The sequence below is a fragment of the Gigantopelta aegis genome, chromosome 6, assembly GCF_016097555.1.
Source record: "Gigantopelta aegis isolate Gae_Host chromosome 6, Gae_host_genome, whole genome shotgun sequence".
In the NCBI taxonomy this organism is placed as follows: Eukaryota; Metazoa; Mollusca; class Gastropoda; order Neomphalida; family Peltospiridae; genus Gigantopelta; species Gigantopelta aegis.
Window position 1 is genome coordinate 86,807,268 of NC_054704.1, and position 14,351 is coordinate 86,821,618.

Genomic DNA, 14,351 nt, shown 5'->3' on the forward strand with positions numbered 1-14,351 from the left:
TTTCTTTCCTTCAGTATAAATATAAGAAAGATATATTTCATAACAATGTGTGAAACCTGGATACTAGTGGTTGAAACATTCACTTCAACTAAATAACTACTCGAAATATCCACGCAGGTACAAGAACATACAAGAAATACCTATTCACAGTGTTATGTTATTACAAAAAAAACCTTTGGAAAACCTTTGCAAAATATTTGAAATACTCGATTTAACTTAGTAATCATGTGCCACAGCATATAGTTACACGTTTGAATAATAATAATAATAAAAAAACCACAAATACATTTGTAACATACATTCTTTTAAAACTGTTGCTTAAAATCCGTCACTTAAAGGGACATTCCTGAGTTTACTGCAATCAACTAACAGAGACTTTTTAACGATTATAATTACATATCAAATATATTTTTCTGCATAAAATATTAATGGTTGTATATTAAACGTGTTTCTGATCGTTTTAATATTTGTACTAAGTTAAATTTCATTTTATTTCCTAAAATATATGTTTTTCGTGCGTACGAAATTATTTGAAGAAAAAATCCAGTTTGGGCTTCTTACATACCAGAAACACATTGAATATACAGACACTGATATTCTAAACAGCAAAATATATTTAATATGTAAGTTTAATCGTAGAAATATTTTATTAGTCGGAAACATAATGCAGCAAACTCAGGAATGTCCCTTTAAGATAAATTAGTCAAACATGCCCGTTAGTCTCGCAGTATATATGTAGGACATTTGAGAAACTCACTGTTATTCTTTGAAGGGTTGAATTATTCAGTTCAGTATAATAACCATATGTCACTCTAAACATTATAGCATTAACACGTACGTGCATACATGCAAGTTCAATATATTATTACTATAACATTATAATTATATTATTCTGAAACTTTCTTAAAATAGCTGAAATGCTCAATTCATCTTAATAGCATTTCATTCTAATTTCAGAACACACTGCAGTACTGATCAATATTTAAAACAAACCTCAACACCCCACCATATTCATAATATATTATATTATTCTAAAACTCGAATAAATAAAATACGCATTTGAACTCAAAACTTCACCACACATCTATGAACATGTTCTAAAGAACTTTTAATTGTGGAATTATTCATGTTATTTCGAAAATGTTGAAGTAACAGAAATATTCGGTTCAACTTCCTGGACATAATATATCGGAAAAACTGGTTCAGTATCTGGCTCGAGAACAGTAAAATATTTTGGCGCTAAAAGAAAAGCAAACTGGTTTATTTATATTAGTGAATGCCAGTGATAAATCCAACAGATCAATGTTTTCTTTACCCTGATTGAATTGTGTGTTTCATTGCAGTTAATATAATATCGGAGCCATAACGTTAGCTACTGAATCTGTCATCAATAGATCACAACTGAATCCTTTTAATTTGTGTGTGTGTAAAGTTAAAACAAAAAACCTTTTCACATGCAGTTACCATTTTATTCCTAAATGCTATTATTAGGCTCGATTTCACGGCCTTGGTGGTGTAGTGGCTTAGCCATCAGACTTAAGGCTGGTAGGTACTGGGTTCGGCTCTCGGTATCGGCTGCCACCGGGGGGTAATTTGAACCTATTACACCGGAGCGAATTTCAACGGCTAGAAGGCGAAATAGGGTTTCCTTTGTCTCGTCAGGACAACCTGTTTATTTTAAATAATTTTAAAACTGAAACATTGATTTAAAAAATAATTTTTTTTAAGTTAGTAATTATTTCTAGGACCAGTGCTTTAATTACACAGCTTTTTGTCTCAGAAATTATTAGCAGTAAATAGTGTTCCGGACGGGACAAAAATGATGCAATATAATTGTAACGAATTCTCTCTCGCTAACCATCAACAACTAGCCGTTAATCCCTACCCCGAATAGACTGCCTATATAGCTGAATGAAAATTAAAAATTAAACTTAAATCCATTTCTCTTTGACGGTTCATCCATGATACAAAACTGGTATTAATTTTTTTTTTTAAACGACACCACTAGAGCAAATTGATTTATGAATCATCTGCTATTCGTTGTCAAACATTTGGTAATTTTGACATAGTCTTAGAGAGGAAACCCGCCACAGTTTTCCATTAGTAGCAAGGGATATTTTATATGCACCATCACATAGACAGGGTAGAACATACCATGGCCTTTAATACACCAGTCGTGGTGCACTGGTTAGAACGAGAAATAGCACAATTGACTCACCAACGGGGATCGATCCCAAACCGACCGCGCATAAATCGAGTGCTTTACCACTGGGCTACGTCCCGACCTCAAAACTGGCACAAGGCGGGATCAACTTCACGAAATTTTCATTATCAGAGGCGAAGGATTTTGTCTACTAAGTCTTCTTGTTGGATATCGGTTTCCATAATCAAGTTAAAATTAAAATATGCGTATGCGTATGCATATTACATTTATAGGCGTAACGTAGCCCAGTGGTAAAGCGCTCGCTTGATACGCGGTCGGTCTGAGATCGATCCCCGTCAGTGGGCCCATTGGGCTATTTCTCGTCACAGCCAGTGCACCACGACTGGTATATCAAAGGCCGTGATATGTGCTATCCTGTCTGTGAGATAGTGCATATAAAAGATCCCTTGCTACTAATGGAAAAATGTAGCGGGTTTCCTCTCTTTGACTGTGTCAAAATGACCATATGTTTGACATCCAATAGCCAATTATTCATAAATTAATGTGCTCTAATGGTGTCGTTAAACAAAAACTTTTTTTGTTACATTTATAATACATGTATACATAAACATGCACATACATCTAATAATCCGAGAGTATGCTTAGGCCTACCCCCCTCGGTATCCCTGGGCCTACTATTAGCACCACCAACAGAGGTTTGTTTTGTCTAATAACACCACTAGAGCACATTGATTTATCGTCTACTGGATGTCAAACATTTGGTAATTCTTAAATGCAATCTTCAGAGTAAACCCGCTAAATTGTTCCATTGGCAGCAAATGATTTTTATATTCACTTTCCCAAAAAACGGATAGCACATACCACGTCCTTTGATATGCCAGTCGTGAGGTATTGATTGGAAGGAGAAACAAATGCAGTCAGAGAATGAATGAATGGAGGAGATTCGATCCAGCGATTAGGCGAGAGCTCTACGGATTAAGCTAGATCCCGCGCCTAAGATTGCTGAAATCGAGTGTTTGCGTAACAGCACAGCGCCTGTAATTAGTAGGGGTATCACGATACGCCTACCTCACGATACGATACGCATGATACATATCCCACAATACGATACGTAGCCCACAATACGATACGTATCACGATACATAGCCCACAATACGATACGTATCACGATACGTAGCCCACAATACGATACGTATCTATACAACCAAAGATGGAGCAGAAGGAATGTTTCTCGACACGAAAGGAAAATTGACTATTGGAAAGCTGAAGTCATCCCTTTTATCATACAGCTTTGTATGAAGGCCAACGTCGTTCTGAATCTCTATGTATAGATCAAGGTACAAAATTACTTTTTATACTTTCTGTTTCCTTTATTTCTATCTGGTGGGTAAATCAATGAAAGGTAATCTGTGATCTTATTATTGAATGAAACCGTTTTAGTGTAGAAATACCACATAATAGACATAAAGACATTAAGCAGTTACACAGTATTACCTTTCAACTTCACTGTCCTTCCTTGACGGAAATAACTTGTCAATAAGTACATCTCAATTGGTGGTAGGAAATAGAAATTAAAACAGGAATATGTACATGGTCACAGTAGGAATCAATACACAAACAAGGATATCCTATTTCGTATCGTCAACAGTAGTATCGTGATTCATCGATACTTCGGTGTATCGTGACATCCCTAGTAATTAGACGTTTGAAATACAGTGAACTGACACTTGGTCTGTGATACCAAACTAGGAACTCATATGCTAGTCTTTTTGATTAGCAGCAAGAGACAATTTTTCCAGACAGGGCTACTATTTTCCATTAGCAGCAAGGGACAGGATAGCTCATACCACGATCTTTGATGGTTCACTGGCTGGAGCGAGAAATAGCCCACTGGGCCCATCGACGGGGAGCAATCCCAGACCGACCGCGCATCAAGCGAACGCTTTACCACTGGACTACGTCCCGCCCGCATACTTATAATAAAATGCCGCACACTAAAGGCGACCCCACACAATACGAATGCCTCGTACTAGAATAGCCGATTGCATATAGCAACCGATGAAATCTTAATGTAGTCTTGTCACAACCAGTGCAACACGACTGGTATATCAAAGGCCGTGGTATGTGCTATCCTGTTTGTGGGATGGAGCATATAAAAGATCCCTTGCTACTAATGATTTTTTTTTTTTTACATTCAATTACTCTAGTGGTGTCGTTAAACAAAAAAAAACCCCAAAACCCCTATTCTCATACAAGGCACTCGTATCGTGTGGCGTCGCCTTTAGTGGCGTCTGTGGTATGCTGCCATATTAAGCTTTGTGCCGGAGACGGACAATGGCGTAGGCGTGGCACAGCGTAGTATCCATGACGCGTAATTAGACAGAAAACTGACACATTGCTTAAGTCTTGAATTTGGACTTTTAAGTTTTAAGTATGGTCAGTGTACTCGGGGTGTTTAAATCGTTTTGAAAGTGATCACCAATGACATTGTAGAAGCTCTTGGACGAATTCTTAAACATTTCTATTTACCTTTTTTTATCATATTAATACCGAGAATCAGTTTGAAGATATCCCAACTAGCTTAGCTTGAGCTATTAAAATGCTGGTTAAACTCGTACATCGTGTTCAAAATTACTAATACAAAATACTAACACAATTACAATTTTAATAAACCCGTTTGTTATCGGCATCAAAGGTGAACGCCATCTACCTGCATATAGAATACAAGTCTGTCAGCATGCGTTTATTACCTTGGCGTGAAGGCCCTCCTGAAGTTGGAATCCCTCTTCAGCAGCCTGGGTGTCAATCTTGCCTCCAGCTCATGGAACATGGCAGGTTCCATCCTCAGCATGTTCTTGAATTCCCTGGGGTCTTCATTCTCAAGCTCGACCATGAGATTCTCATACCAGCCGAACTGCTCCCGGCGTCTGAGCCAAGGTCGGACCCAGCATGTCCTCGGACTACGTTGACCTCTTCTTCTTTTCTCCTCCTCCTCCTCCTCCTCGCGTTGCTGGGCGACTGCCATGTTATGCCGGCCAGCCAGGTAGAGTGCAACAAGACCCAGCACCCTCACTTCTCTTCGCACTGCAGGCGCCTCGAGTTGCTGTAATAACTGATTCATGTTGCTGTTGCTGTTGAGAGATGTTGCTGTTGCTGTTGCTCTTCAGAAATGTTGATAGGTTCGAAGCCAGGAAACATATGAATTGCACTGACAGAAGCTCCCCTATTTATAGGAAGTTTGCAGACTTTACCGGCATTCGGAAAGATTTCACCTGCATTCTAAAAGGGTTGGGAAAGCGTTCGGAAAGGGTTCGTCATGTTCTATGTCCATTCAGGGTGTTCGGAAAGCATACGGAACATACTGTGCATTCTGGAAGTGTACGAGCAGTTCGGAAAATGTTCTGAAAGAATACTGGAAGGGTTCTGGCTATTCGTTATACATTCGGCGGCATAAATGGAAAAAAATCCGGAAAGGATACTGAAAACGTTCGGAAAGCATTTGTCATGTTCTAGGTCCATTCGGGGTGTTCGGAAAGCATACGGAACCCAGCACCTCCAAATTTTCATTCCGAATGCACCAAGAACTAGACACATGCTTCCCGAACGTTTTCCGTACATGCCGTATGCTCCTAGAATGCTTCCCGAATACCTCCCGAATACACATGGACGCCACATTCGGATGGTCAATGAAAATTATTTTGAACATGCACAACAAATTTTTGGAGCTACCGAATGCCATTCCGTATGCATCCGTACGGAGCCGAACAGCCAGTATGCTCCTAGAACACACCAAATGCTTCCCGAATATGATCCGTTCGCTTCCCGAACACCCAAATTCCTATTCGGAAAACAAACGGAATGGCATTCGGGCCAGTGTGATCGGGCCTTAAAGTAAAACGGGAACTGTGCCCCGCTTCTGGGCGTTAAAATGGAGAATAATACATTTTTACGTACCGTAACCTAGATAAGCCAGTATAGCCCAAGAATATCGAAGAATTCCGAGAGCTGGTAAGAAAATGGGAATGATCTATATTAAATAGAAAATACTTCGATTGCAATGTCTTTCTTTTTCTTTCTTTCTTTCGTTTTGTTTCGTTTTGTTTCCTTCTTTTGTTATTTATATATATTTTTATTATTATTTTCTAAATATTAGGCCTAATTTGCTGTATTCTGAAAAAAACCCCACTAAATGGAATTAATAGATTACTGCAGCTAAAAAATGCTCAAAACATGCTCTTGTTATATTATATATCCAGTTATTTGCAGGAATGTATTTTAATATTTCTTACATATTCGAGGCAGGGGACATGGTGTTATATTCTTGATATCACAGAACGATATGACACATGTTTGAGATCGATTTAAAGATAGACAGACAGACAGATAGTTTATTAAAGTCTCACCTCATTACAACAAAATAAAAAATACAACATATACATACAATCAATAAAATTAATAAAATTGTAATGAGCCACTCTATACTGAGTTACGAGAGACTATTGAATAAAAACATCTAAAGAAAAAACAACAACCAAAACAAATATACAGCTAAAACAATTGCAGCACAGATAAAACAATAAGATATATACACGAATCATTTCACAGTGTATAAAAGGGATTTTCTATGTTTGAGAATAAAATAGCATGTTTTGGCAGATAAAATACATATATCGGGACAGGACAAGATAAAACACACTTTTTGGATGTCGGTGCAGTGATCAAAATTTAAAAGTAATGTCCTACAGTAAGCGAGTACTTCTAATCTAATATTTACATATAACGGACATTCAAGTAAAACGTGGCACTCGTCTTCAATGTTTTTGGGACAATTAAAGCACGTTCTTTCTTCCAGTGGTGTATTATTGTATCGACCGGTTTCAACATTCAGGGGGGGGGGGGGGGGGGGGGGGCAACTCCGCATCTAAACTTAGCGAGAGCACTTCTGTGGTATCGAGGCAAGTAACTGGTTACATAGGGCTCTACTTTAAAAATATCTTTAAAACAAGAATAAATTCTTAACTTATTCCCCTCGACACCTGTTCTGCCGTGTGGTTGTATTAACGCCCGTTTCCATTCTGTTAAGACTTCTTCGTTGACTCTGTCCTTCACCTTGTTGACTACATACTTTTTACCATATTTGCATTGTAAGTTAAGGAAGTGATTTAGCCCAAGTTTAATGAATTTATTGTTGACTTTAAAGGACCAGTTATTTTTCCTGTGTGTTTATCACCGGTGAGACCACAACCAGATGTGAGACGTGATTCGGTGTTGATTCAAATTTCTCAATCTCATATAATGCCTTGATACAGTCCCCCACTGCCGAACTATTGGAGGAATCCAGCCCATGTCCCCGCCTGCAGCGTTATTTGGGGCGTATTTTCGTAATCCGAGAAAGAAACGTATGGCTCTGTTATGTATAGGATCAATACAAGAAAATTGTGAGGTTCCCCAGATAGCTGCTCCATAGTCAATAATGGACCATACCATAGTATCGTAGAGCTTGGTGTATGTACGATATTGTATTCCATCGAGACATTTGTATTTAGAGATTAACAGACCGAGTGCCTACTGGCGGAACAGGCTACGGATTTTGCCATGCGGCCGTAATTTAAATGCTCAGTTAAGAGAAGTCCTAAATAATTATAGCATTCAACAATCTCCAGTTTGTCTTTACAACTGATGGATTTCGGAAGTGTATCACTTTAGACTTTTCAACGTTGATGGTCATCTTATTTGTACACCAGGTATTCAAACAGTCAAGCATGATATTGAGGTCATCCTCTGATTCTGCTAAAAGAATAATGTCGTCAGCGTAAGCCAATATACCAACAGTAGAATCATCAATCATTATTCCTACTTCGAGCTCAGTTATTGCAACGATCAGGTCATTAACGAAAAGGTTAAACAATAAGGGAGACAGCAAACATCCTTGTTTAAGGCCACAACTAACATCGAACCAGGATGTACAACATCCATTTAAGCATACACAACTTTTTACATTTTTATATAGTGAGACAATAGCATTGAACATTCGACCCTTGATGTTAGACTCGAGTAACTTCGTCCAAAGAATATTTCTATCTATACAGTCATACGCTTTTCTAAAGTCGATAAACGCCACATATGTAGATTTCTTCATACTTTTTCTGGTTTCTATTATAGATGTTACACTTGAGATGTGTTCTGTTGTGGATCTTCCCCTTCTAAATCCATTTTGACAATCACTAATAATTGGATTGTCTTCGGTATATTGCATAAGCCTGGAGTTCAAAACACCGCAGTATAACTTACTGGTAGCACTGGCTAGTGTAATACCTCTATAAGACATAGGGTCTCTTTGATCATTAACAGTAGATTTGGGGATGGGGTTGATGATTCCTTTTCCCCACGCAGTGGGGGAAACACCTTTATCAAAACACAAATTAAAAAGTTTATGAAGGAAGTACACTGAATTATGATTCCGGAGTTCCTCGACTGGGATACCGTCGAAACCAGGAGACTTTCCATTCTTAGCTTGTACCATGGCTTTTCGTATCTCACTTACTGTTATGTCTACATTCATTTCTGTCATTCTATCACCATTTTCTTGATATATTACAGTCTCCTCAGAGCCTTTATTACAATTCAACAGGTCTGAATATGCTTTCTTCCACGTTTCTAGCACAACATCCTTTTCTGTACTAACCGACCCATCTGCTAATGTAACCTCCATAGGTATTGCCCTTCTCCTTTCCCATCCTACTCCTACTTTCACTATCTGTTTCCAAAACTCATGCTTATCAGTCTCACATAAACGTTCTAGATCTTCTAAAGTTCTACGAATGTGCGTCCGTTTGGCTCGCTGTGTTGCCCTATCAAAGTATTTTCGTTTAGTTACACAGACAGCTTTAAGGCGTTTTTTTCTGCGGCCCGTTACATTTACACCAGTTTTTCTCAGCTAGGCACATACCTTTCCATAGGTTATCTAAATGCTCGTTCCACCATTCCTTTTTTCGTCGACCTTTCTTATGTCTCATCGAATCATATTTAAAAGTTCTAGTTGGTAGTGATGAATGCATATCATCCAAGACATACCTGGCAAAAGTATTAAAAGCACCATCAACATCATTCTGTTCTTTATCGGATGCTTCTAATCTGTCAATTATACTGTTGATATTTTGTAAACAATCTGCTGATGAGAAGAAATCCCCATTTATCGGAGGCGTATCACATTTTATTATGGTGGTGGAGAGATAATTAGACTCATTACATACTGCAGGGGTACCATCAAAATCAACTCTCACATCCCAGGTTAGAAATGAATGATCTAATTTCAAAATTGTACTGGGGTCAAATTTCCCAACACAGCCTGCTATATCTACAACAATGTTCGGTCTTAACACTTCAAAATTACTAAAGTGATGTAGGGTTTCATAAGGACAGATACAATAATCTACAACAGAGATACTCCTCAATTTGTTATGTCTTCCATTCAACATACAAAAATTCTCATTAATAAGGAAATCGATAAACATGCGACCATTAGCGTTGACTGTAATATCTATACTGTCTCTAGCAGGTATAACGTCAACACCCTCAATATAATCAATGAGGTCTCCACGTCTACTGTTAAAATCACCACACACATATGTAAGTCCTCGACGATAGTAATTATGTATATGCATTAAAAGAGTATCAAAGAAGTCCGTTGCATCAACCGGTCTTGACGAATTGTCCGGTGGAAGATAACACACACATGTAATAAAACTATCATTTTGGTTCAGCCTACTAACAAACTTCAGCCATAAAATACCCTCACAACTATTATCTAAAACGGTAACATTAAAACACTTAATCAATGCACTTTTTACTAAAACCCCAATACCACCGGTCCCACGTTTAGCCTTAATATGACGCTGTACTCTGTTTTGGCCAAACCACACATAGCCATTAACATTTAGCGATTTATCACCAATAAGATGCGTTTCACAAATACCTATAATGTCTAAATTAGAAGAAAGAATACATGATTCACGTAACTGGTAGTTCTCTGAAGGTGGATCACTTGACCAACCCCCAACATTCCAAAACCCACAAGATACCCCAGTTTTGTGTCCTAATTCATTTGATATTTGATTGGCTGCTCCATAGTGATGATCCGGACACTAAAACCATGCAATCGAATTGACTGGAATTAGTACGACCAAAACTTTACTTACTGGTCTATGACGTATAAGTTAACTGTAAGCTCCGTTAATAGAGTTTTATTTGTAATATAAATTATTTATTTATTTTAAGCCCGACGTTTGAGTGTATGTATGGAATAGACTTATTATCGATTACGCTTCGTTATATTCGTTTTAACAACTCGTTTTAATATTTATAAATTGTACCTAGCGCCCATCATGTAATAATATTTTTAAAAAGAGGTTTTATAAGGAACTAAATGAGTTTACGATATCCGAAACTGGATTCATCCTCAATAATCAATGGGCTATTGCTATTATACAATTAACTGGCTGTGCAAAAGAAACCATAGGTCTATACATAACATACTATTTGAATGTTAAGCCATCGTAAGAACATAAAATGCTGCTTTGATCAATTCAAATATTTGTTGAACATGGGCATGGGGAAAATCGACGATTTTAGAACACAAAGTTGTGTTCCAAAACCATCAGATTATTAAATAAAACAAAACTGATTGTGTTAATCCATTAGTATAGCCATCTACAAAATCCGAGTCCTGCTTCCATTGTTTTGATAGATCCGGAATAGTCCAACGCAGGAAGGGTATAAATGGTAGACTGAATACAGGACGCTAATGGCGCAAATACACGAGATGCAGAGAAAAAATATATAACAAAGCACCTTTTCTCTAAGCCATGTAATGTATCACTATCAATCAACACCAAATGTGTACTGGCTATGGAAAATTACTCCTCCCCACGTCAGTGAACCAGTTTTTGAAATGGCATGTTGACACATACAGGCTACTAGTAAATACAAGACAACAGTGATTCACAACGATTTGGAATTAATAAAACGAAGGACATTGGCGTCTCATCTTTCGTGGAGCATCTAACTGGAATTACAGATCATTGTTGCGATGACGTTTATGGAACCATCAGTAAGTAAATAACAATATTGTCATTTAAAGTAAACATAAATTAAAATTCCGGGCGTGAGTGCGGTCGAGGGCTTGTTCCATAAACAATAAAATTTTGTGAACTTTATAAAAGCATGAGCGATAACCTACAAGTTGAAATATAAAAATAAATGTATTGATATAATCAATTTCAAAATGAAACAAATTATTTAATAAAAAGATAACTGAATACTTTATTAAATACATGCGTGTGCTGTTTCCCACCGTCGTACAGGGATGACAATATTAATATTGGTTTTCTTGAGATTGCCTAAATTGTCCCATTGTCTAAATGCGCCATCGTCGGCTCGAACGAAGTTATTTGGATTTTTTTTAAAACAATATTTATTTCCAGTTTATGGAATAGGATTTGCGAACAGGCAATCGCCTATGTTAACAACTTTCCTTTACATTTTTATACACATTTCATTAGTAATGTATGTATGATTTAACTTATTCTTTATTATTATTTTTTAAAATTATTATTATTATTATTATTATTATTATTATTTAAACTGAATAATAATGACATTCAATTAATCTAAACAATCTAGATAATCTCTTTAGGATTTTTTTAAATTCGAAACTTATGACAAGATTATTCATATCATCTTAACATTCCTATGATGTTTCGATTATCATTAAGTTTAAAATGATCAACTTAGGCTTGGAAAATCCACATTTACGAGGTACACTTTTAATTCATATGAATAGTTGTGGCTAGAACTTTTTGAAGTCTCTGAAGTTTTAAACAATAATTGTGTTTGTTATTAATTCCCCAAATCGCCCATTAAAATGAGGTAGTAACATATCGCTGAAACTAGCTTTTTGACTGATTATGACATTTAATTTTCAGCCGCTTCTGTGGATGATCTTTCTGGCTCTGATATACACAAAAGGTAACATTTAAAAATAAATACGTACTAGTTAATATTATACTTTACATTAGGAATCTGTGGTGGTGCAGAATTATGTCAATTTTCTAGGTGAATATATATATATATATATATATATATATATATATATATATATATATATATATATATATTTGACCGTCATTGAGGGCAATATCAAGTTTTATGAACCGAAGAAATTGATATGTATGTATGAGTGTGTGTGTGTATATATATATATATATGTGTGTGTGTGTGTGTGTGTGTGTGTGTGTGTTACATATTACAGTAGAACTGTAACTTTTTTCATTTTAAAAACATTCAGCATTATTATATTATATAAAGTAGCCTAAATTAATACATGTTTCGCAGATTAGGAATTTTTAACAAATGTGAATAGTTTTATCCAAGAAATATCTCCCCTCTCTTCAAAAAAAAAGAGAAAAACAAAGAAGAAAAACAAAGGGGGAAAGAAAGACAGAAAAACAAGAAGAAGAAAAAAAGGGGGAGGGAGAAAAGAAACATCTATCCTAATCCGACTCCATACTCAAACAAGCAATAATACTAAGTAATGTTATACGAGATGAGATCTTGACAAACATGCATTTTTCGACCGATATGTTTTTACAGTAATGTACCTATTGGACTGTTAGTATCAAGTCCTTGTTACTGTTTTTCAGCGACGTCTGCCTGGGTGAGCTATGGCACGGTGTTCGAGCTGGCGTTCATCTCAAACTTCAAAGACGGCCCGCTCTACATCCGCATCCTGGGGCGGGAAAACACGTCGCTGACGCTCGACGGGTCGTCCAGCGTCCTCCCGATCCACAACACCATAGCGGCCACAGGGATGCTCTCCTACAAGCTTCCAGCATCATTTTCGTATGTACTTTGAGAATACCATATATGTATGTTAAAACTGGGTTTGTTCAACGACACCGCTAAAACACATTGATTTATTAATCATTGAGTTTTGGGTAGTTTTCGGTATGAAAATGGTATTAAAATATTCGATGGAAATGGCAATATTCGAATAACTAAAACTTACTAAAATTAACGGGTTTAAAAAACCCCACCAAAAACCCCCCAAACAAACAGTTTGACTTACATAATAATGAACTTTTAATAATCTATTTTAAAAAGTTAAAGTTTGTTTTCTTTAACGACACCACTAAAGCACATTGATTTATTAATCATTGGCTTTTGGGTGGTTTTCGGTATTCGGTCTGAATATGGTATTAAAATATTCAATGGAAATGGCAATATTCGAATAACAAAAACTTACTCAAATTAACTGGTTTAAAAGAGACACCAAAAAACCCCAAACAAACAGTTGAACTTTTAATAATCTATTTAAAAAAGGGACGGGATTTAGTTCAGTTGGTTCAGTGCTCGCCTGAGGTGCTTGCGTCGCAGATCGAACCCCCTCGGTGGATCCATTCAGCTGATTTGGTTTTTTCTCGTTCTCGACAAAGGCTGTGGTATGTGCTGTCTGTGGGAAAGTACATATAAAAGATCCCTTGCTTCATTAGAAAAAGGGAAGCGCAAATAAAAGATCCCTTGCTGCCTGTCGTAAAAGAGTAGCATATGTGGGGACAGCGTGTTTCCTCTAAAAAAAACAGTGTCAGAATGACCATATGGTTGACGTCCAACAGCCGATGATAAGATTAAAAAAATCAATGTGCTCTAGTGGCGTCGTTAAATAAACAAACAAACTTTACTTTTCATTAGGAAAAATACGTAGCTCCATTCTTTACTATTTCGGCGGACTGTTCAAAAATGCGCCTAACTTCCTTCTCAAAAATGCGCACCATTTCTCTTTGGACTCATCCTTCGGGACTCAAAATTCCATAGCACCAAATCACCCCTCCGCCTGTTACCGATCACGGTTAGACTGCAGGTGCTCCCTTACACCTGACAGTGCAGGCGGTCCCCCTTTCACCCACCCCAACCCTTTCTTGTCCTGGACGGAGGAACCGGCTGAGGCCGACACCTGCGCCCAGGATAGGCGTGCGCTACAACAGCTTGCTCTGAATGTGCACGTTAAACTCTCTGACCTGACCTGACCTGATTAGGTTTCCTCTGATGACTACGAGTCAGAATGACCAAATGTTTGACATCCAATAGCCGATGATTAATTAATCAATGTGCTCCAGTTGTGTCGTTAAAC